This window comes from Hyla sarda, chromosome 5 (assembly GCF_029499605.1).
Source record: "Hyla sarda isolate aHylSar1 chromosome 5, aHylSar1.hap1, whole genome shotgun sequence".
Taxonomy (NCBI): Eukaryota; Metazoa; Chordata; class Amphibia; order Anura; family Hylidae; genus Hyla; species Hyla sarda.
Window position 1 is genome coordinate 360,912,328 of NC_079193.1, and position 24,434 is coordinate 360,936,761.

Sequence of the window (24,434 nt, forward strand, 5' to 3'; positions counted from 1 at the left end):
TAGTGTAGTAGAAGAGCACGGACTGCAGAGAGGGGGCCAGAAGTATAGTATATAGTATAGTAGAAGAGCACGGACTGCAGAGAGTGGGCCAGAAGTATAGTATATATAGTATAGTAGAAGAGCACGGACTGCAGAGAGTGGGCCAGAAGTATAGTATATAGTATAGTAGAAGAGCACGGACTGCAGAGAGTGGGCCAGAAGTATAGTATATAGTATAGTAGAAGAGCACGGACTGCAGAGAGTGGGCCAGAAGTATAGTATATATAGTATAGTAGAAGAGCACGGACTGCAGAGAGTGGCCAGAAGTATAGTATATAGTATAGTAGAAGAGCACGGACTGCAGAGAGTGGGCAAGAAGTATAGTATATAGTATAGTAGAAGAGCACGGACTGCAGAGAGTGGGCCAGAAGTATAGTATATATAGTATAGTAGAAGAGCACGGACTGCAGAGAGTGGGCCAGAAGTATAGTATATATAGTATAGTAGAAGAGCACGGACTGCAGAGAGTGGGCCAGAAGTATAGTATATAGTATAGTAGAAGAGCACGAACTGCAGAGAGGGGGCCAGAAGTATAGTATATAGTATAGTAGAAGAGCACGGACTGCAGAGAGGGGGCCAGAAGTATAGTATATAGTATAGTAGAAGAGCACAGACTGCAGAGAGTGGGCCAGAAGTATAGTATATATAGTATAGTAGAAGAGCACGGACTGCAGAGAGTGGGCCAGAAGTATAGTATATATAGTATAGTAGAAGAGCACGGACTGCAGAGAGTGGGCCAGAAGTATAGTATATAGTATAGTAGAAGAGCACGGACTGCAGAGAGTGGGCCAGAAGTATAGTATATAGTATAGTAGAAGAGCACTGACTGCAGAGAGTGGCCAGAAGTATAGTATATAGTATAGTAGAAGAGCACGGACTGCAGAGAGTGGGCCAGAAGTATAGTATATAGTATAGTAGAAGAGCACGGACTGCAGAGAGTGGGCCAGAAGTATAGTATATAGTATAGTATAGTAGAAGAGCACGGACTGCAGAGAGTGGGCCAGAAGTATAGTATATAGTATAGTAGAAGAGCACGGACTGCAGAGAGTGGGCCAGAAGTATAGTATATATAGTATAGTAGAAGAGCACGGACTGCAGAGAGTGGGCCAGAAGTATAGTATATAGTATAGTAGAAGAGCACGGACTGCAGAGAGTGGGCCAGAAGTATAGTATATATAGTATAGTAGAAGAGCATGGACTGCAGAGAGTGGGCCAGAAGTATAGTATATAGTATAGTAGAAGAGCACAGACTGCAGAGAGTGGGCCAGAAGTATAGTATATAGTATAGTAGAAGAGCACGGACTGCAGAGAGGGGGCCAGAAGTATAGTATATAGTATAGTAGAAGAGCACGGACTGCAGAGAGTGGGCCAGAAGTATAGTATATAGTATAGTAGAAGAGCACGGACTGCAGAGAGTGGGCCAGAAGTATAGTATATAGTATAGTATAGTAGAAGAGCACGGACTGCAGAGAGTGGGCCAGAAGTATAGTATATAGTATAGTAGAAGAGCACGGACTGCAGAGAGTGGGCCAGAAGTATAGTATATATAGTATAGTAGAAGAGCATGGACTGCAGAGAGTGGGCCAGAAGTATAGTATATAGTATAGTAGAAGAGCACGGACTGCAGAGAGTGGGCCAGAAGTATAGTATATATAGTATAGTAGAAGAGCACGGACTGCAGAGAGTGGGCCAGAAGTATAGTATATAGTATAGTAGAAGAGCACGGACTGCAGAGAGTGGCCAGAAGTATAGTATATAGTATAGTAGAAGAGCACGGACTGCAGAGAGTGGGCCAGAAGTATAGTATATAGTATAGTAGAAGAGCACGGACTGCAGAGAGTGGGCCAGAAGTATAGTATATAGTATAGTATAGTAGAAGAGCACGGACTGCAGAGAGTGGGCCAGAAGTATAGTATATAGTATAGTAGAAGAGCACGGACTGCAGAGAGTGGGCCAGAAGTATAGTATATATAGTATAGTAGAAGAGCACGGACTGCAGAGAGTGGGCCAGAAGTATAGTATATAGTATAGTAGAAGAGCACGGACTGCAGAGAGTGGGCCAGAAGTATAGTATATATAGTATAGTAGAAGAGCACGGACTGCAGAGAGTGGGCCAGAAGTATAGCATATAGTATAGTAGAAGAGCACGAACTGCAGAGAGGGGGCCAGAAGTATAGTATATATAGTATAGTAGAAGAGCACGAACTGCAGAGAGGGGGCCAGAAGTATAGTATATATAGTATAGTAGAAGAGCACGGACTGCAGAGAGTGGGCCAGAAGTATAGTATATATAGTATAGTAGAAGAGCACGGACTGCAGAGAGTGGGCCAGAAGTATAGCATATAGTATAGTAGAAGAGCACGGACTGCAGAGAGTGGGCCAGAAGTATAGTATATAATATAGTAGAAGAGCACGGACTGCAGAGAGTGGGCCAGAAGTATAGTATATATAGTATAGTAGAAGAGCACGGACTGCAGAGAGTGGGCCAGAAGTATAGTATATATAGTATAGTAGAAGAGCACGAACTGCAGAGAGGGGGCCAGAAGTATAGTATATATAGTATAGTAGAAGAGCATGGACTGCAGAGAGTGGGCCAGAAGTATAGTATATAGTATAGTAGAAGAGCACAGACTGCAGAGAGTGGGCCAGAAGTATAGTATATAGTATAGTAGAAGAGCACGGACTGCAGAGAGGGGGCCAGAAGTATAGTATATAGTATAGTAGAAGAGCACGGACTGCAGAGAGTGGGCCAGAAGTATAGTATATAGTATAGTAGAAGAGCACGGACTGCAGAGAGTGGGCCAGAAGTATAGTATATAGTATAGTAGAAGAGCACGGACTGCAGAGAGTGGGCCAGAAGTATAGTATATATAGTATAGTAGAAGAGCACGGACTGCAGAGAGTGGGCCAGAAGTATAGTATATATAGTATAGTAGAAGAGCACGGACTGCAGAGAGTGGGCCAGAAGTATAGTATATAAGTATAGTAGAAGAGCACGGACTGCAGAGAGTGGGCCAGAAGTATAGTATATATAGTATAGTAGAAGAGCACGGACTGCAGAGAGTGGGCCAGAAGTATAGTATATAGTATAGTAGAAGAGCACGGACTGCAGAGAGTGGGCCAGAAGTATAGTATATAGTATAGTAGAAGAGCACGGACTGCAGAGAGGGGGCCAGAAGTATAGTATATATAGTATAGTAGAAGAGCACGGACTGCAGAGAGTGGGCCAGAAGTATAGTATATAGTATAGTAGAAGAGCACGGACTGCAGAGAGTGGGCCAGAAGTATAGTATATAGTATAGTAGAAGAGCACGGACTGCAGAGAGTGGGCCAGAAGTATAGTATATAGTATAGTAGAAGAGCACGGACTGCAGAGAGTGGCCAGAAGTATAGTATATATAGTATAGTAGAAGAGCACGGACTGCAGAGAGTGGGCCAGAAGTATAGTATATAGTATAGTAGAAGAGCACGGACTGCAGAGAGTGGGCCAGAAGTATAGCTATATAGTATAGTAGAAGAGCACGGACTGCAGAGAGTGGGCCAGAAGTATAGTATATAGTATAGTAGAAGAGCACGGGACTGCAGAGAGGGGGCCAGAAGTATAGTATATAGTATAGTAGAAGAGCACGGACTGCAGAGAGTGGGCCAGAAGTATAGTATATAGTATAGTAGAAGAGCACGGACTGCAGAGAGGGGGCCAGAAGTATAGTATATAGTATAGTAGAAGAGCACGGACTGCAGAGAGTGGGCCAGAAGTATAGTATATAGTATAGTAGAAGAGCACGGACTGCAGAGAGTGGGCCAGAAGTATAGTATATATAGTATAGTAGAAGAGCACGGACTGCAGAGAGTGGGCCAGAAGTATAGTATATATAGTATAGTAGAAGAGCACGGACTGCAGAGAGTGGGCCAGAAGTATAGTATATAGTATAGTAGAAGAGCACGGGACTGCAGAGAGTGGGCCAGAAGTATAGTATATAGTATAGTAGAAGAGCACGGACTGCAGAGAGTGGGCCAGAAGTATAGTATATATAGTATAGTAGAAGAGCACGGACTGCAGAGAGTGGGCCAGAAGTATAGTATATATAGTATAGTAGAAGAGCACGGACTGCAGAGAGTGGGCCAGAAGTATAGTATATAGTATAGTAGAAGAGCACGGACTGCAGAGAGTGGGCCAGAAGTATAGTATATATAGTATAGTAGAAGAGCACGGACTGCAGAGAGTGGGCCAGAAGTATAGTATATAGTATAGTAGAAGAGCAGGGACTGCAGAGAGGGGGCCAGAAGTATAGTATATATAGTATAGTAGAAGAGCACGGACTGCAGAGAGGGGGCCAGAAGTATAGTATATAGTATAGTAGAAGAGCACGGACTGCAGAGAGTGGGCCAGAAGTATAGTATATAGTATAGTAGAAGAGCACGGACTGCAGAGAGTGGGCCAGAAGTATAGTATATAGTATAGTAGAAGAGCACGGACTGCAGAGAGTGGGCCAGAAGTATAGTATATATAGTATAGTAGAAGAGCACGGACTGCAGAGAGTGGGCCAGAAGTATAGTATATAGTATAGTAGAAGAGCACGGACTGCAGAGAGTGGGCCAGAAGTATAGTATATAGTATAGTAGAAGAGCACGGACTGCAGAGAGTGGGCCAGAAGTATAGTATATATAGTATAGTAGAAGAGCAGGGACTGCAGAGAGTGGCCAGAAGTATAGTATATAGTATAGTAGAAGAGCACGGACTGCAGAGAGTGGGCCAGAAGTATAGTATATAGTATAGTAGAAGAGCACGGACTGCAGAGAGTGGCCAGAAGTATAGTATATAGTATAGTAGAAGAGCACGGACTGCAGAGAGGGGGCCAGAAGTATAGTATATAGTATAGTATAGTAGAAGAGCACGGACTGCAGAGAGTGGGCCAGAAGTATAGTATATAGTATAGTATAGTAGAAGAGCACGGACTGCAGAGAGTGGGCCAGAAGTATAGTATATATAGTATAGTAGAAGAGCACGGACTGCAGAGAGTGGGCCAGAAGTATAGTATATAGTATAGTAGAAGAGCACGGACTGCAGAGAGTGGCCAGAAGTATAGTATATAGTATAGTAGAAGAGCACAGACTGCAGAGAGTGGCCAGAAGTATAGTATATAGTATAGTAGAAGAGCACGGACTGCAGAGAGTGGCCAGAAGTATAGTATATAGTATAGTAGAAGAGCACGGACTGCAGAGAGTGGGCCAGAAGTATAGTATATAGTATAGTAGAAGAGCACGGACTGCAGAGAGGGGGCCAGAAGTATGGTATATAGTATAGTAGAAGAGCACGGACTGCAGAGAGTGGGCCAGAAGTATAGTATATAGTATAGTAGAAGAGCAGGGACTGCAGAGAGTGGGCCAGAAGTATAGTATATAGTCTAGTAGAAGAGCACGGACTGCAGAGAGTGGCCAGAAGTATAGTATATAGTATAGTAGAAGAGCACAGACTGCAGAGAGTGGGCCAGAAGTATAGTATATATAGTATAGTAGAAGAGCACGGACTGCAGAGAGTGGGCCAGAAGTATAGTATATATAGTATAGTAGAAGAGCACGGACTGCAGAGAGTGGGCCAGAAGTATAGTATATATAGTATAGTAGAAGAGCACGGACTGCAGAGAGTGGGCCAGAAGTATAGTATATAGTATAGTAGAAGAGCACGGACTGCAGAGAGGGGGCCAGAAGTATAGTATATAGTATAGTAGAAGAGCACGGACTGCAGAGAGTGGGCCAGAAGTATAGTATATAGTATAGTAGAAGAGCACGGACTGCAGAGAGGGGGCCAGAAGTATAGTATATATAGTATAGTAGAAGAGCACGGACTGCAGAGAGTGGGCCAGAAGTATAGTATGTAGTATAGTAGAAGAGCACGGACTGCAGAGAGTGGCCAGAAGTATAGTATATAGTATAGTAGAAGAGCACGGACTGCAGAGAGTGGGCCAGAAGTATAGTATATATAGTATAGTAGAAGAGCACGGACTGCAGAGAGTGGGCCAGAAGTATAGTATATAGTATAGTAGAAGAGCACGGACTGCAGAGAGGGGGCCAGAAGTATAGTATATAGTATAGTAGAAGAGCACGGACTGCAGAGAGTGGGCCAGAAGTATAGTATATAGTATAGTAGAAGAGCACGGACTGCAGAGAGTGGCCAGAAGTATATAGTATATAGTATAGTAGAAGAGCACGGACTGCAGAGAGTGGGCCAGAAGTATAGTATATATAGTATAGTAGAAGAGCACGGACTGCAGAGAGGGGGCCAGAAGTATAGTATATAATATAGTAGAAGAGCACGGACTGCAGAGAGTGGGCCAGAAGTATAGTATATAGTATAGTAGAAGAGCACGGACTGCAGAGAGTGGGCCAGAAGTATAGTATATATAGTATAGTAGAAGAGCATGGACTGCAGAGAGTGGGCCAGAAGTATAGTATATAGTATAGTAGAAGAGCACGGACTGCAGAGAGTGGGCCAGAAGTATAGTATATATAGTATAGTAGAAGAGCACGGACTGCAGAGAGTGGCCAGAAGTATAGTATATAGTATAGTAGAAGAGCACGGACTGCAGAGAGTGGGCCAGAAGTATAGTATATAGTATAGTAGAAGAGCACGGACTGCAGAGAGTGGGCCAGAAGTATAGTATATAGTATAGTAGAAGAGCACGGACTGCAGAGAGTGGGCCAGAAGTATAGTATATAGTATAGTAGAAGAGCACGGACTGCAGAGAGTGGGCCAGAAGTATAGTATATAGTATAGTAGAAGAGCACGGACTGCAGAGAGTGGGCCAGAAGTATAGTATATATAGTATAGTAGAAGAGCACGGACTGCAGAGAGTGGGCCAGAAGTATAGTATATAGTATAGTAGAAGAGCACGGACTGCAGAGAGTGGGCCAGAAGTATAGTATATATAGTATAGTAGAAGAGCACGGACTGCAGAGAGTGGGCCAGAAGTATAGTATATAGTATAGTAGAAGAGCACGGACTGCAGAGAGGGGGCCAGAAGTATAGTATATAGTATGTAGAAGAGCACGGACTGCAGAGAGGGGGCCAGAAGTATAGTATATAGTATAGTAGAAGAGCACGGACTGCAGAGAGTGGGCCAGAAGTATAGTATATAGTATAGTAGAAGAGCACGGACTGCAGAGAGGGGGCCAGAAGTATAGTATATAGTATAGTAGAAGAGCACGGACTGCAGAGAGGGGGCCAGAAGTATAGTATATAGTATGTAGAAGAGCACGGACTGCAGAGAGGGGGCCAGAAGTATAGTATATAGTATAGTAGAAGAGCACGGACTGCAGAGAGTGGGCCAGAAGTATAGTATATAGTATAGTAGAAGAGCACGGACTGCAGAGAGGGGGCCAGAAGTATAGTATATAGTATAGTAGAAGAGCACGGACTGCAGAGAGTGGGCCAGAAGTATAGTATATAGTATGTAGAAGAGCACGGACTGCAGAGAGTGGGCCAGAAGTATAGTATATAGTATAGTAGAAGAGCACGGACTGCAGAGAGTGGGCCAGAAGTATAGTATATAGTATAGTAGAAGAGCACGGACTGCAGAGAGGGGGCCAGAAGTATAGTATATAGTATAGTATAGTAGAAGAGCACGGACTGCAGAGAGTGGCCAGAAGTATAGTATATATAGTATAGTAGAAGAGCACGGACTGCAGAGAATGGGCCAGAAGTATAGTATATAGTATAGTAGAAGAGCACGGACTGCAGAGAGTGGCCAGAAGTATAGTATATAGTATAGTAGAAGAGCACGGACTGCAGAGAGGGGGCCAGAAGTATAGTATATAGTATAGTAGAAGAGCACGGACTGCAGAGAGTGGCCAGAAGTATAGTATATAGTATAGTAGAAGAGCACGGACTGCAGAGAACAGGCCTTGTCCCGTGTATCAGAACAAAGGAAAAAAGAAAGTTGCCTCTTTCAAGGTGCTTGTAGTATTAAAACATCAAACCTTTAATCTGTATGCATTAAAAATAGAAAAAGGTGACATCAATCATTAAAGAGAAATGAAACGCCAACACGTTTTGAGCAAAATGTCGCTCTTAATCATGGCTATATGTAGCCCAAAACGCACTGGAGGTTCACTTCTCTTTTATGATGTCACCTTTTTCTATTTATAATGTATACAGATTAAAGGTTTGATGGTTTAATACTACATGCACTGTTATCCTTGGAAGAGCTGGAGGAAACTTTCTTTTTTCTTTTGTTATGATTCATAATACATATATACATAAATCATACATACACACATCATACATGCATAACCTACACATATATATATATATATATATATATATATATATACACACACACATACATACATAATGCATAAATACATACTATATGCATACAAACATCATACATATATAATACATGCATACATCATACATACATATGCACACCATACATAATACATACACAAATCCATTATATATACACACACATCATAGATAAATACATCATACATACATAACACACACCATACATACATAATACACACACCCCACCCCCCTCCCGTCCTCGGTCTGTGCACTTTTCTTACCTGCGGCAGCCATGTTGGGGTCAGAGGCCGGGCACGTCCACTCCCATCTGCAATGGACACTCGGTGCCAGGAGTTGCGGCCAGGATCATCCCAGGAGGTGTAAGCAGACGTGCGCAGCTGCAGGGCAGCCCCTGCGTCTGCAGTTAGCGCAGCAGTGTGTGCGGCCGGGGAAGGGGGAGGAGCGGCCCGGAGGAAGGGGATAGAGCGGCCCGAGGAAGGGGGGATAGAGCGGCCCAGAGGAAGGGGAAAAGAGTGGCCCAGAGGAAGGGGGGATAGAGCGGCCCAGAGGAAGGGGAAAAGAGTGGCCCAGAGGAAGGGGGGATAGAGCGGCCCGGAGGAAGGGGATAGAGCGGCCCAGAGGAAGGGGGGATAGAGCGGCCGGAGGACGGGGGATAGAGCGGCCTGAGCCGCAAATAAAAAAAAAATGCATTTTTAAACATCCGGTGTGCCCTGAAAGTCTTTCAGGGCACACCGGATGTTTAAAAATGCATTTTTTTTTAAATTTGCGGCTCCGGCCAATCTATCCCCCGTCCTCCGGCTGGTGATGTCGGGGATGTCCGGTGGGGCTGGGGTTTAGTAGTGAGGGGGGAAAAAAAAAAAAAGACCTGCAGCAGCGGGCCGCGGCTGCGGTGATTAGGGTGTGCCTGTGCACACCCGGCACACCCCGTGCGCACGCCTATGTTTACTGTACAGTAGAGGGAGCTCTTTCATTGCACGCATGTCTTCTCCACTTAGACCACGCCCACCATCACTGCAACGTGCAACATCACAGCGTAGGAGATGAGAGGGGAGAAAAAGGTGCAGGGGGCGCTCCCTGAGAGAAATGTATTCACTGATGTGCACCCTCCACCACACCAACAGTGATATACCGACCTTGGAGGGGCCGCACTGGGACCTGTGCAGCCCTAATGTTGGATGAGCTGCTGCTCTCCCACCGGCATCGAGCTCCTAAGTAAGGAGCCGATATGCGATGTGAGGAGAAATGGTGGAAAAAAGCCGGTACAGTTGAGGCGCTGCTCAAGTGGTGAAATTACTGAGAAACTCAGGCGGTGCAGGATAACGATTTTTATTGAAAGTATTGGGACAACGCGTTTCAGCATCTGCTGATGCCTTCCTCAGGTCCACTTAACAATTCCCATATTCCTTTGATGTTCAGTGTGGGAGAGCTGAAATATGATCCTGTCTGGCGTCTGCACCGCTGCTGGTCTGGCGTCAGCGGTGCAGACGCCAGACAGGATCATTTTTCAGCTCTCCCACACTGAACATCAAAGGAATATGGGAATTGTTAAGTGGACCTGAGGAAGGCATCATCAGATGCTGAAACGCGTTGTCCCAATACTTTCAATAAAAATCGTTATCCTGCACCGCCTGAGTTTCTCAGTAACATCACAGCGTGAAACTGACAACACAGTGTAATAAACTCCCTGCTAATGAAACTCTTTAGGCGCTCGGTGCCTAATGAATCAGTCAGCGCTAGGACCACGTGGACTAGGATCATTCTTTTGGCGGCAGAATTTCAGCGGCGGAATATTCTGCAGTGCCAACAGTGCAGCGGAATTCCATTGACAGCAATTTTTAAGCAGAATTCCGCGCTGAAATTCCTTAGTGTGAACTCAGACTAAGGATATAGAAACTATAGAGGAAACAAAAAAACCTATAAAAAAAAAACAGTCCGTCAAAAAATATTATTATGTTGCCCGGAAATTGGAAATTTCCATGTGGTTCCTTTAAAGGGTTAATATTCTCTCCTGCCAAAATTCCCTTTTCTGTCTTTGTATTTGCCGTCTTGAGTGGTTCTGCTGTCGGATCCTATCATAACAATGGTCTTTTACTGCAGTCTGGAAACACAGACAGGAAAAATATTGCAGATTATAAAATATTTATACCCCATACATACAATATTTGCCGACATTGTCTTTCTTTTGTGTAAATATAAGTGGAAATGGACAGTAATGGATTAAATTCTTTAAAACTGGCTTTATGACCAGCGGGAATATCTGCTTGGGGATATTGGGTGTCTTAGGAGTTTTGTAAGTTTTAGGAACACGGGTGTGAGTGTACGGAGCGCAGTTAGTATGGGATGATGATATTAGGATACAATGTCATGTTTAGATGATGCATCAGTGCTAAAAAAAAATGGCAGAACGTGTTTTATTCATTGGTGGAACATCCGAGCAGTGAAACATAATAAACATGGCTGCCTTCTTCTTAAAACAGTGCCACGCTTGTCCACTGGTTGTGTCTGGTATTGCAGCTCAACTCCATTTAAAGGGTTTAAAAAGGTCTCTCCTATCCATAGGATGGGGGAGAAGTGTCTAATCACTGGGCGGCCGACTGCTGGGACCCCACATGATCTCCGGTATCTCTGGAGCTCCCATTTGTGATCCTCATAGTCAGAGGCTTAGTTTAATGCGCCTGGGCCCTGATGCAAAATCTGAAACAGGGCCTCATATGCCAAATAGTATACTGGCCTGTTATGGGACAGATGTGCTTTGGGGCCCCCAGGGCCCCGGTGTGACTGACTGCTACCTCTATAGCTACGGGCCTGGCCTTGGTATATTTCTATCATATCTCAACCTATAATCTTCTGTGGGAAATATTACTAAACAACAGGTAACATTAAACCTTCATCTATATAACCTACATATGTCACCCAAAAAATGAACACAAAATAATGAATAAATCAATTTTATTAGTACAAAATTCCGCAAAATATCATAACATATCCCCCTATTCCACAAAAAACATAACCCCGGCCAAAAAAAAAAACTCACAAGGAAATCCCAAGGCAAAGCCATAAGATGTAAGATTGGGCAATAGATTATTACCAGGCAAAAACATAAACCTCTGCGAAAAAGAAATAAATCATATACATAAAATACAAGCAGTGCCCAAATAAAACCATATTACCTGTAGCAGGCATGTCACCAGCGGCCATTTGGGGACCCCATACTACCTCAACGAACGCCATTTCGTGGGCTAACCTACGTCATCAGGAGGTCAATTTGTATTTTCTATCGTTGTTATGGGGTTTTTCCCGATCCCATGTTTGCTACTGCATTTTGGTATTAAGAGCATTGATCTCGAAGGGGATGGGAGGAGGTTTCGACCTCTGGGATCGGGGAAGTCTGCCATTGACCATGGGCTGATAGCAGCTGGGACCAAAAGCACGCTACTTAGACCGGAAGCGGGTGCAGGTCGTACATTTACGCTCTGAGTCCTTAAAGGAGTACTCCACTCCCCAGCGTTCGGGACATTGAGTCGACCCCCGGAGCTCACACCCAGCATTCGAAACTAAATGTTCTGAACACTGGGGAGTGGAGTACCCCTTTAAGGGGTTAAGTTATTTTTCCTGGCATCTTTTCTCCTCAAATTTTTGAGCCACATGATGAAAGAATCACATGACTTGTAAGTAAAAAACACAGGCGATAGAATACCAAAGAAAATAACGCCAGCAATAACGCAGTCATTTTTGTAAATAAAAAAAAGCACACAAATATCTGCATCTTAAAGGGGTACTCCACCCCTAGACATCTTATCCCCTATCCAAAGGATAAGATGTCTGATCACCGGGGTCCCGCTGCTGGAGACCCCCGCAATATAGCATGCGGCACACACCTGTTTCTGGCGCTGGAGGGTCTGGGTCCCGACCACTGGAACGGAAGTCCGTGATGTCACGTCTCTGCCCCCGTGTGACATCACGCCCCGTACCCTCAATGCAAGTCTATGGGAGGGGGCGTGACGGCCATAAATGGTCTTTGGTATTTTTTTTTTATGTTTATGCCATTGCCCATATGGTTTCATTAAAGTTATATTTTAATAGTTTGGACATTTCCCCACGCAGTTATACCGAATTTTTTTTTTCTTTTACATAATTTTATTTGAAAAAATGGCCACAGCTGGAGACACACTGTTTGGGAAACACTACTGTACGAGTGACGCTGCTGTCAGATTTCCTTTAAAAACTCTCCAAAAACTTTTCTTAAATGGGTACTCCACTGCTAGAGATCATTTCCCCTATCCAAATAATGTGGGATAAGAAGTCTGATTGCCGAGGGTCCTGCCGCAGGGGCCCCCTGCAATCTCCTGCAGCACTCGGGTTATAAACAAACCCCGGGTTCCTGCGGCAGTAGTTGTGACTTCACTGCCATGCCCGCTCGTAACGTCATGCCACGCCCCCTCCATTCATGTCTATGGGAGGGGGCGTGCCGGTTGGCACGCCCCCTCCCATAGACATGAATAGAGGGGCGTGGCGATCACGGCCTCCGGCTCTGAGCATTCTGAACAAAATATTAAGAACACTGGAGCACCGGAGAACCCATTAAAGAACCAACAAACGTGCATTTTCCAACAACAGGCAGATATATACGTCTCGCTTTTGGTTTACACATATCTTAACCCCCCCCCCCCAAGGCCATAACCAAATTGTGCGGCATCCTCAGAGGTGTCAGCACTAATAATGACTGCATTTCGCTAAATGGGATATACTGTTATGGTAGCGCTAAATGGGATATACTGTTATCGGAGCTTTTAGAAAGCTTTGGAAGTCCTGACAGCCATCACTAGGTTACTGTACATCCAGGATCATAAACATTACAGGATCATAAAACACCGGCAGACAAGTCCTCTTAAATAATTCATCACAACTTCTCAGTTTGTCAAACATCTCGACGGCAGGCCGTAAACATGAAAAATGATTACAATAAAGCCGGGCTGAAAAACAACTCCGCTCATTTACCCGTCGCACCGAAACAAAGAATTAATGTGATTACTACGTTGCAGCAATAAAGATTTTTCTAAAAAGAAGGGGAGAAAAAAAAAAAAAACAACAAAGAAAAAATGCTGTGCGCTTTGAATTCCATTATTCTGCAGTGACGGTGGCGGCGGGGTAACTCGTCGTCGTTTTGAAGGAACATGACGCTGGATTTTCAAATTAGACGGAAAGTATAATTAGACGTATGTGGATTATGGGAAGGTTTTACGGTAATCCGTACTGTGACCTGATAATTGGGATTCTTATCTCTAAACCTCAATTAGCCTAAAAGGGTCATCAGCGACGGAGCTAATCTGGGAAACCCCATAGAGGCGGGAGCTCTGAATGGAGACAAGAATTCATTGTAATATATATATAATGATGACTTCTGTTTGTTCCACAATCCATTGCATTTCCTAATCTGGGAGGTGGCGATGACATTTTTCATCCTGAGCTTCCTGTTTTCTGAAGAGTAAGCCATCTATTGTGAGTCTTAGGCCACATGCATGCTGACAAACTATGTATAATAGGTTGTGGCTTCACATTTTGGCGCTATTGGCACTCCATGTGCCGCCATTAGTGTTGAGCGGCATAGGCCATATTCGAATTTGCGAATATTCGCGAATACATGGACGAATATTCGTCATATTCGCGAATATTCGCATATTCGTAATAGTCTCATTTTATTTTCGCATATGCGAATATACGCACATGCGAAAATTAACATATGCCAAAATTTGTATACACAAAAAAATAACATATGCGAAAATTCGCACACCAGTCTCACACAGTAGTATTAGAGCCTTCTTACACCACATAAGCTGGAAGCAGAGAGGGATGATCACTGTGATGTGTACTGTGAAAAAAATAAAAAATAAATAAAAAATAAAAACGAATATTCGTAATTACGAATATATAGTGCTATATTCGCGAATTCGTGAATATTCGCGAATAAAATTCAAATTGCGAATATTCGCGAGCAACACTAGCCGCCATATGATGCCCCCCTGATGAAGCTCCCAACAGCGAAACGTGCATTGGGGTAGTAATACATGGATCTGGCTCCACCGATGGTACATTTTATTTACTATTTCCTAGTCCCCATAATGGGTCATCAGCGCTCCATTACTACAAGCTGCTGAGGCTGCACAGACAGAAGCCAAGTAAGAGGCTTCCGTCAGTGCTCTCAGCGGATCGGGACCCAGCTATTTCATTGCGGGGGTCCCAATCAGCTACTGTTTTTAGCACTTATAGATGTTGCGTCTATATCAACCACGTCTAAAGGGTAATAGCCGGCCCGATTGGCAATGTCCGGCATTAGCCGTGGGTCCTGGTTTCTGATAACAGCCAGGACCCAATGGGAATGAAGTGCAATCAGCTTCTGAGCGCGCTTCATAGACTGTGAGTGGACACAGGGCATATATTTTCAAAATTGATCGCAGCATCTAAAAGTGCAAAAAATTGTTGCTGATCGGGACCCCTGCTGTGTCTGCTGAGTCTGGATTCTAGATTTATAGGGACAGAACGATGATCCAAGGATTTATTCTGATGCCTAATTGGAATCGGGAAGGAATTTTTACCTCTAGTATGAGGGGTTTTTGTCTTCCTCTGGATCAACTCAGTAGGGACCATTAGGGATGCAGGTTGAACTTGATGGACTCTGGTCTTTTTTCAACCTTATGAACTATGTTACTATGTCTAAAGGGTTAATGCAGCCCTATTGGTGATGTCCGCCATTAGCCGTGGGTCCTGGCTTCTGATAAAAGCTGGGACCCACCAGGCATGAAGTGCAATCAGCTCTTGAGCGTGTTTCATAGACCATGAGCGGGCGTACATTTACGCCCTGCGCCCTCTAGGGGTTCTATCTACTGGCAACTCTGCTAAAAGCAAGCGGTTTATGGAATTGCTGACAGTCCCATAGACTTGCAAGGGAATTCTGTTGTGGGAGGCCCCATAGAGGCAGGAGCGACTGGTGACAAGAATTAATTGGAGACAATAATAAATTGTGTTATATATTTTTATTATGACCAAAAATAAAGCTTTAATAACAAAACCAAAGGAAAGGTTCAGTGTCCAATACCAACACTATAACACCCTAACAATAGACACCGAAACACATATAGTAGAATAAGTAACAAACTTTATTACCGTATTTTTCGCCGTATAAGACACACCTTTTCTTCCCCAAAACTGGGGGGGTGGGGGGGGGGGGGGAAGTTGGGGCGTCTTATGCGGCAAATACACATTAAAACCGGCGGTCCCTGCGGCCATCAACGGCCGGGACTCGCGGCTAATACAGGACATCACCGATCGCGGTGATGCCCTGTATTAACCCTTCAGATGTGGCGATCAAAGCTGACTGCCGCGTCTGAAGCGAAAGTGACACTAACCCGGCTGCTCAGTCGGGCTGTTCAGGACCGCCGGGGTGAAATCGTGGCGTCCCGAACAGCTTACGGGACACCGGGAGGGACCTTTCCGTGCCGGGATCCCCTGCATGGTCGGCGCTCTCCTTCTTCGTCATCACATCGTCGCACACACCGTCCCGTCATCCAATAGGAGCGGCGTGCGTAGGGACGTAATGGCGGCGACGGAGAGCGAGGATACCGGGCAGCAGAGACGTTCCGGAGCGACGGGGACACCCCGGTGATGCGGCAACAGCGATGGAGGGCGACATCCAGGGCAGGGATGATGAGCGGTGACGGGTCCGGAGCGGCGGGGACATGTGAGTACTACCTCCTATACCAGTGGTCTTAAACCTGCGGACCTCCAGATGTTGCAAAACTACAACTCCCAGCATGCCCGGACAGCCAACGGCTGTCCGGGCATGCTGGGAGTTGTAGTTTTGCAATATCTGAAGGTCTGCAGGTTGAAGATCACTGTCCTATACTTTACATTGTATTTGGTGCAGAATCTTTTTTTTCTAGATTTTTATGCTTTATATGCCGGAGCGTCTTATATGATGAAAAATACGGAAGATAGCAATATATTTTAATGTTTATTTGCCGTATAAGACCCATCAACTTTTCCCCCCCAGTTTTGGGGAAGAAAAGGTGCGTCTTATACGGCCAAAAATACGGTAATAAAGTTTGTTACTTATTCTACTATATGTGTTTCGGTGTCTATTGTTAGGGTGACATATATATATATATATATATATATATATATATATATATATATAATGGTGACTTCTGTTTGATCCACAATCTATTGCTTTTCCTGATGTGGGAGGAGCCGATAACACTTTTCATCCTGAAGCTCCTGAAGAAGTCATCAGGCCACATTCATGCTGCAGAGGTATGTGAAATAGGTTGTGACGTCACATTATGGAGCTACAGGCACTCCATGTGCCGCCATATGATGCTCCATGCCACATCGCGATCATATGGTTAGGGATACATGGCGACATTGCTTGGGCAACATAGAGAGTGTAATTTTGCACTATAACTCACAAAATAAACAGAACATGGCCGCACATCCACAACTTGTACTATGATACAATTGCTGGAGGGGCAAGCGGTGTTGCCCTTTGACTAGTCAGCCTGTTCTTTTAAGACAGGTTTCACCAAGTCTACCTCCCCCTCCTCTTGCTGGGTGCTGTGCGGGAGTGGGTTTGTGAGTAGGGGTAGTGGCCAATCCCTGAGGTCCTCTTTTCCCGGGTCTTCTCTAGCCCTCCCCTACTTTATAAAGTGCTCCTATATATCCCCCGTCTCTCATTCCTCTCAACTCTGTGGGACCCGGGAGCTTTGTTCCTCCCTCGATGTTATGTTGTTCTTTGTGTGTTGTTTTTGTTATTTATTTCGTTTCAGCTGGCGTGATGGTGAAGTGACAGCGGGCATTCAGAGAAGGCGAGCGGGACAGTCCAGTATTGACCTGCGCACCAGAGTCAGTGTGACAGCACCAACCAGATTGCCTTTCGAGTTGTAAAGTGCCTTTATTTATATTTGTTATATTTTATATAAATAAAACGCGGTGGCCAACCCGCACCATTCAAAAATTTACATTGGTGTCATGCCCCTTTTTTATTGCAAGGGGAGGGTCTTTTAGGGTATGGGAATATAGCGTGAGTTTCAGTGTCGTCAGTCTTCTCAGCATTAATTAAAAAACTAACAGGTTGCTATTGTACCTTTTGATCAAAACCTGCAAGTCCACTCGCCACGTCAAGGCCACCTGATAAGAGTGGGTCCCTAAACAAACACCGGTGTTGGGTGGCGACCACCACTGCCTCTGTGACACCAAGCCCACAGGGGGAAAGACCCAGCGGCCAGGCAGCCCCACTGCCCGACCAAGCACCCCGGCTGCAGGCCACACCACCTCAAACACAAAGCACCACGGCAACAATGGCCGACACAAAGCACCACACCAGTGAGAACACCTACCATGTTCTCCTTGCCAGAGGGCTCAGCGAATGCCAGGAGGAAACCCATATGCAGTCTCCTGCTGACTAAAAGTGCCTGGGCCGAATGGGTGGAGCAGAGTGCTGGCCATAGAAAAACAAAATAAAAAGATGGGACAGCATATAAAGGTGCTGTGCTTTCGGGGGCCATTGCTGCCATGGTGCCGTGTCTGTGCGGTAGCACGGGCCAGAGACGGGGGCTAGGTCAGGCAGCATTGGGGATGACATGCCACCGGGTGGTTTCCCCTACCGATCTCTCCCCTGAATCTGTTTCCTATGTATGTAAAGTGACAAAACACTCCAAATGGCGCACATGAAATAATGCTAAACACAATACTTTACTAAATAAAAATCTGTTGTTATTGAACTATGACTGGGTTCTACTAGGCAGGAGTTGATTTACATAGGACTGCAACCAGTTTATTGGGAACATTTGCATACACAGTATTGGGGTTTAAGCGCCCTAGGGGTGGGATCCATGGCCCACGACCCCATTTGGAGTTTTTGGCCTTTTCATGGGCATGTTTTAATTGATTTTTCAGGGTTTCCATGCATTGTGTATCATGTGTAATTAATAAAAGTATTGCATTTTTCATTATTTAGTGTGCGCCATATTGGAGTGTTTTTTTAATTTTCTTTCTTTTTTTGAATTGTGGAACTATTTGGTTATTTATTTGGTTGAGCCACCCAATTTTTTTCTAGCTTGGACTGAGGAAATTGGGATAGGCATAAGGCTATCCTTCAAATATGATAGGGCTGGTACTGCTGATAGTATTCAAGATATTGGGCCGAATGGTTCTTATCTGCCAACACATTGTATGTTTCTATGTAATTAAAAAACAGCAACAACAATGAAAAAAAAACTCTCTTTGTGTCAGATCCTAACAATAAAACAGTGTAGGCAGGTCTGCAGTCTGGGGAGAGTTGGGAGACCCCCATACACATTAGATGGTCGGCTGGTCTTGACAGACACATCTCTGACTCGTAAGTATCTGAGAAGAACAGAAGGAATGGGGTTGCAGGCCTATTGGTAAATGCAGACTAGGAAAGCTCGCTGTTTGGTGCCAGCTCATTGTGAGTCAACTCCGAGCAGGATGTTAGTTGTTCCATGAGAAGTAGAAGGAAATCTCATCACTAATATTTATACAGTAACTGTCTTCAGACAAACCCTTCCGGTTATTCACCTCACACGCTGACTACTACCCGCTGGCTCAGTAAACTGTCTACAAGGGCGGCTCCGGTTAGCTGTAGGTGTGAAGAGATAACTACAGACATAGAGGCCGCCGACAGCTCCCATTGTTATCCACAGTTGAACTATGATCCATGTGCTGCATAGGACGATTACACCTGATGCAATTCCTCTATACATTCAATCATAAGTGTCATAAGTGTTGGCATCAAGTGGCTCTTGAGTTCGATAAACCACTCATTCCTCTCAAGGGCACTTCTCATAAACACGTTATATAGATGACGTCCTCTCCAGATTCTTTTGCCATATTTCAGACTCATTCTATGTAATGTGAAGCTGCTGAATTTTGAATAATATATCAAGGTACAAGAATATAACCAGAATATACAGTAACTACTATAATACTGCCTCCTATGTACAAGAATATAACTACTATAATACTGCCTCCTGTATACAAGAATATAACTACTATAATACTTCTCCAATATACAAGAATATAACTACTATAATACTGCTCCTATATAGAAGAATATAACTATTATAATACTGCCTCCTATATACAAGAATATAACTACTATAACGGAGAAGAAGAAAAGTAGAGATACCGCACTCACCCACTGTATTGACTTGAAGCTGTAGATTTATTCAGAACATAGAAGATGGATCCATTAGGTGGAGGACATGGAGGGGGATGAACGCCAGGACTAGTTTTGCGCCGTCCGGCGCGAAACTAGTCCTGGCGTTCATCCCCCTCCATGTCCTCCACCTAATGGATCCATCTTCTATGATCTGAATAAATCTACATCTTCAAGTCAATACAGTGGGTGAGTGCGGTATCTCTACTTTTCTTCATCTCCGTTATATTTATGGATTATCGAATTTATACCTGCACCCCCAGGTATCACTTACACCTGAAGCTCCAGGATTATACCTCCACGAACTGTTCTTATTGTTTGTTACTTAGGGAGTCCAGTCACTGGTGCCACTCACCTCTCTTTACTTGGATATAACTACTTTAATACTGCTCCTACATACAAGAACATAACTACTATAATACTGCTCCTATGTACAAGAATATAACTACCATAATACTGCCTCCTATATACAAGAATATAACTACTATAATACTGCTCCAATAAACAAGAATATAACTACTATAATACTGCTCCTATATACAAGAATATAACTACTATAATACTGCTCCTATATACAAGAATATAACTACTATAATACTGCTCCTATATACAAGAATATAACTACTATAATACTGCCTCCTATATACAAGAATATAACTACTATAATACTGCTCCTATATACAAGAATATAACTACTATAATACTGCTCCTACATACAAGAATATAACTACTATAATACTGCTCCTATGTACAAGAATATAACTACTATAATACTGCTCCTATATACAAGAATATAACTACTATAATACTGCTCCTACATACAAGAATATAACTACTATAATACTGCTCCTATGTACAAGAATATAACTACTATAATACTGCCTCCTATATACAAGAATATAACTACTATAATACTGCTCCAATATACAAGAATATAACTACTATAATACTGCTCCAATATACAAGAATATAACTACTATAATACTGCTCCTATATACAAGAATATAACTACTATAATACTGCTCCTACATACAAGAATATATCTACTATAATACTGCTCCAATATACAAGAATATAACTACTATAATACTGCTCCTATGTACAAGAATATAACTACTATAATGCTGCCTCTTATGTACAAGAATATAGCTACTATAATACTGCTCCTATATTCAAGAATATAACTACTATAATACTGCTCCAATATACAAGAATACAAATACTATAATATTGCCTCCTGTATACAAGAATATAACTACTATAATACTGCTCCTATGTACAAGAATATAACTACTATAATGCTGCTCCTATATACAAGAATATAACTACTATAATACTGCTCCTATGTATAAGAATATAACTACTATAATACTGTTCCTTTATACAAGAATATAACTACTATAATACTGCTCCTACATACAAGAATATAACTTCTATAATACTGCCTTCTATGTACAAGAATATAACTACTATAATACTGCTCCTATATACAAGAATATAACTACCATAATACTGCTCCTATGTATAAGAATATAACTACTATAATACTGCTCCTATATACAAGAATATAACTACTATAATACTGCCTCTACATACAAGAATATAACTACTATAATACTGCACCTATATACAAGAATATAACTACTATAATACTGCTCCTATGTACAAGAATATAACTACTATAATACTGCTCCTATGTACAAGAATATAACTACTATAATACTGCTCCTATATACAAGAATATAACTGCTATAATACTGCTCCTATGTATAAGAATATAACTACCATAATACTGCTCCTATGTACAAGAATATAACTACTATAATAATGCTCCTATATACAAAAATATAAGTACTATAATACTGCTCCTATGTACAAGAATATAACTATTATAATACTGCTCCGACGTCATGCCTCACCCCTCCATTCATGTCTATGGGAGGGGGCGTGACAGTCGTCACGCCCCCTCCCATAGACATGAATGGAGGAGAGTGGCTTAATGGCATGAGGGGCGTGGCTTAACATCACAAGGGAGCATGGTGTGACATCACAAGGGGGAGTGATATGATGTAACAAAGGGGTGTGGCATGACGTCACAAGGTGACATGGCGTGACGTCACATCTTCATCTCTGGAGCAGCGCCTGCCACCGAATGCCCTTTGGATAAGATGTCTTAGGCCGGAATACCCCTTTAATTCAGTAAAGCTTCTATAGAAGCAATATTTAAAGGGACAGTGACCAAATATCAATGAATCTTATTCAAGAAGCTGCAACATTCTAAGCTGTGCCAATGCATATGTATTAGGGTGCATGCACACCACGCTTTTGCAATACAGTTCCCGTATCAGGTTTTTGATGAAAAACGGATTCCTCAAAACTGGACTAAACTGTATCAAAACATGTGTACAAATTTTATCCATATACGGTTTGAAAAAGGATATCCGGTTGCATTCATTTTTTTTAAGAACAAACCATATACTTTTTTAACTTTTCACTGCCTTACAAATAAAGTTTCACTTGTTTGATTGAAATTCCAAGAAAAAAAACTGTGCAAAGTCAAAAACCGTATGGTGCAAGCAGGATGGAACCGTACGCAGATACGGTTTTGTTCGGTTCCCATTGACTCCCATGTTAAAAAAAAAAAATAATTTATACGGTTTAATAAGGTTTTTTACCTGGACAAAAAACGTGGTAGACTACTGTTTTGGGTACGGGTGAAAAAACGGACAAAACCGTATAAGACGCAAAATGGATTAAACCAGTTGATGCGTTTGGCATACGGTTTACAATGTTAAAGGGGTACTCCGCCCCTGGCATCTTATCCCCTATCCAAAGGATAGGGGATAAGATGTTAGATCGCCGCGGTCCCGAGTTCGCTCTGTGCGTAATGACGGGCGATACAGGGGTCGGAGCAGCGTGACGTCATGGCTCCGCCCCTCATGATATCACGGCCCGTCCCCTTAATGCAAGTCTATGGCAGGGGGCGTGACGACCGCCACACCCCCTCCCATAGACTTGTATTGACGGGGCGGACTGTGATGTCACGAGGGGCGGAGCCATGACATCACGCTGTTCCGGCCCCTGTATTGCCCGTCATTACGTGCAGAGTGATCTCGCTCTGCGCAGTAATGATGGCGGGGTGCCCCAGCGGCAATCCCCGGGGTCCCCAGCAGCGGGACCCCGGCGATCTGACATCTTATCCCCTATCCTTTGGCTGAAGGACTACTACTCCTAGCTAGCCTACAGCATAAGGCTCATCATCCCCCGGTGACCACTATACACATGTGCCAAGAGTTTGGGAAAGAAAAGATAGCATATGCTGGTAAAAGAAATCAAATTGTTATCGTCTTTAATCCAACGTGAAGTTTTTTGTTTGAAGCCGAGGACACAACTTCCAAGTAACAGATAAAAGACAAAAGGACATTTTTAGAAACGTAAATCCCCGGATAAGTGGACCCTCGAGAGCCCCGGTGGAGACCTTTTGCGTGTTTAGCGCTTTCTACTTTGTTTAATGTCTTTCTGTGATTAGAAATAAAGAGAATGTACAACAGCCCAAGCATAAAGTAAAGTTTGTTTGGAAAGCGGCGTGGAAAGCGGCGCTCCACCTTGGACTAACATTGGTTCCTAATAGTGTAGATCACCCGAGGCTGCGTGAACATGGCAGAAGTGTGGGAACTCAATGGGTGAAGGGAGTATATTATACATCTGGAGGGAAGTATGGAGCTTAAAGGGGTTCTCCACCATAAGCTGATTTTAGTACGTACCTGGCAGACACTAATGGACATGCTTAGGAAGGATCTGCACTTGTCTTAGGGCTAAATGGATATGTTGTGAGATTACCATAATGCTGTGGCTATCTTTTTGTGAACTGGTATTTCCTGTTGGAGTTCATTCTCAAATTACAAGTCCCATGATTCCTTGCTTGTAAGTGTGAGGTCACTTTTCTCCCCCCCCCCCCCCACACATCAGCAACCCCGCGCATTGAAACAGGCCTATGCTCCCTTCAATGCAATAGACCAGTGTTTTCTGACCAGGGTGTGTCCAGGTGTTACAAAATTAGAATTCTTGCAGAATGATCTCCCTCCCACCCAGCAGTCGCTCCACCCATGAAAGCAAAGACAGGCTCCCTCTGATCCCCTGACTTGTGATGTAATGTCTCAGGCCGCACTACAACCCTGGGAAACCTGTGATGACAGTCAAACATTGGGCCAAAAATCACAGAAGAATTGCAAGGCCACCATCAAACACAAGTACAGACAATACAGTGGGGCAAAAAGTATTTAGTCAGCCTCCAATTGTGCAAGTTCTCCCACTTAAGAGGCCTGTAATTTTCATCATAGGTTATACCTCAACTATGAGAGACATAATGAGAAAAAAAATCCATAAAATCACATTGTCTGATTTTTTAAGAATTTATTTGCAAACTATGGTGGAAAATAAGTATTTGGTTAATAACAAAAGTTCATCTCAATACATTGTTATATACTCTTTGTTGGCAATTACAGATGTCAAACGATTTCTGGGGTTGAGATCTGGAGACTGGCTAGGCAACTCCAGGACCTTGAAATGCTTTTTACGAAGCAACTCCTTTGTTACCCGGGCGGTGTGTTTGGGATCATTGTCATGCTGAAAGACCCAGCCACGTTTCATCTAAAATGCCCTTGGAGGTTTTCACTCAAAATGGCCCCATTCATTCTTTCCTTTACACGGATCAGTCGTCCTGGTCCCTTAGCAGAAAAGCAGCCCTAAAGCATGATGTTTCCACCCCCATGCTTCACAGTAGATGGTGTTCTTTGGAAGCAACTCAGCATTCTTTCTCCTCCAAACAAGAGTTGATTTTCATCTGACCATATGACC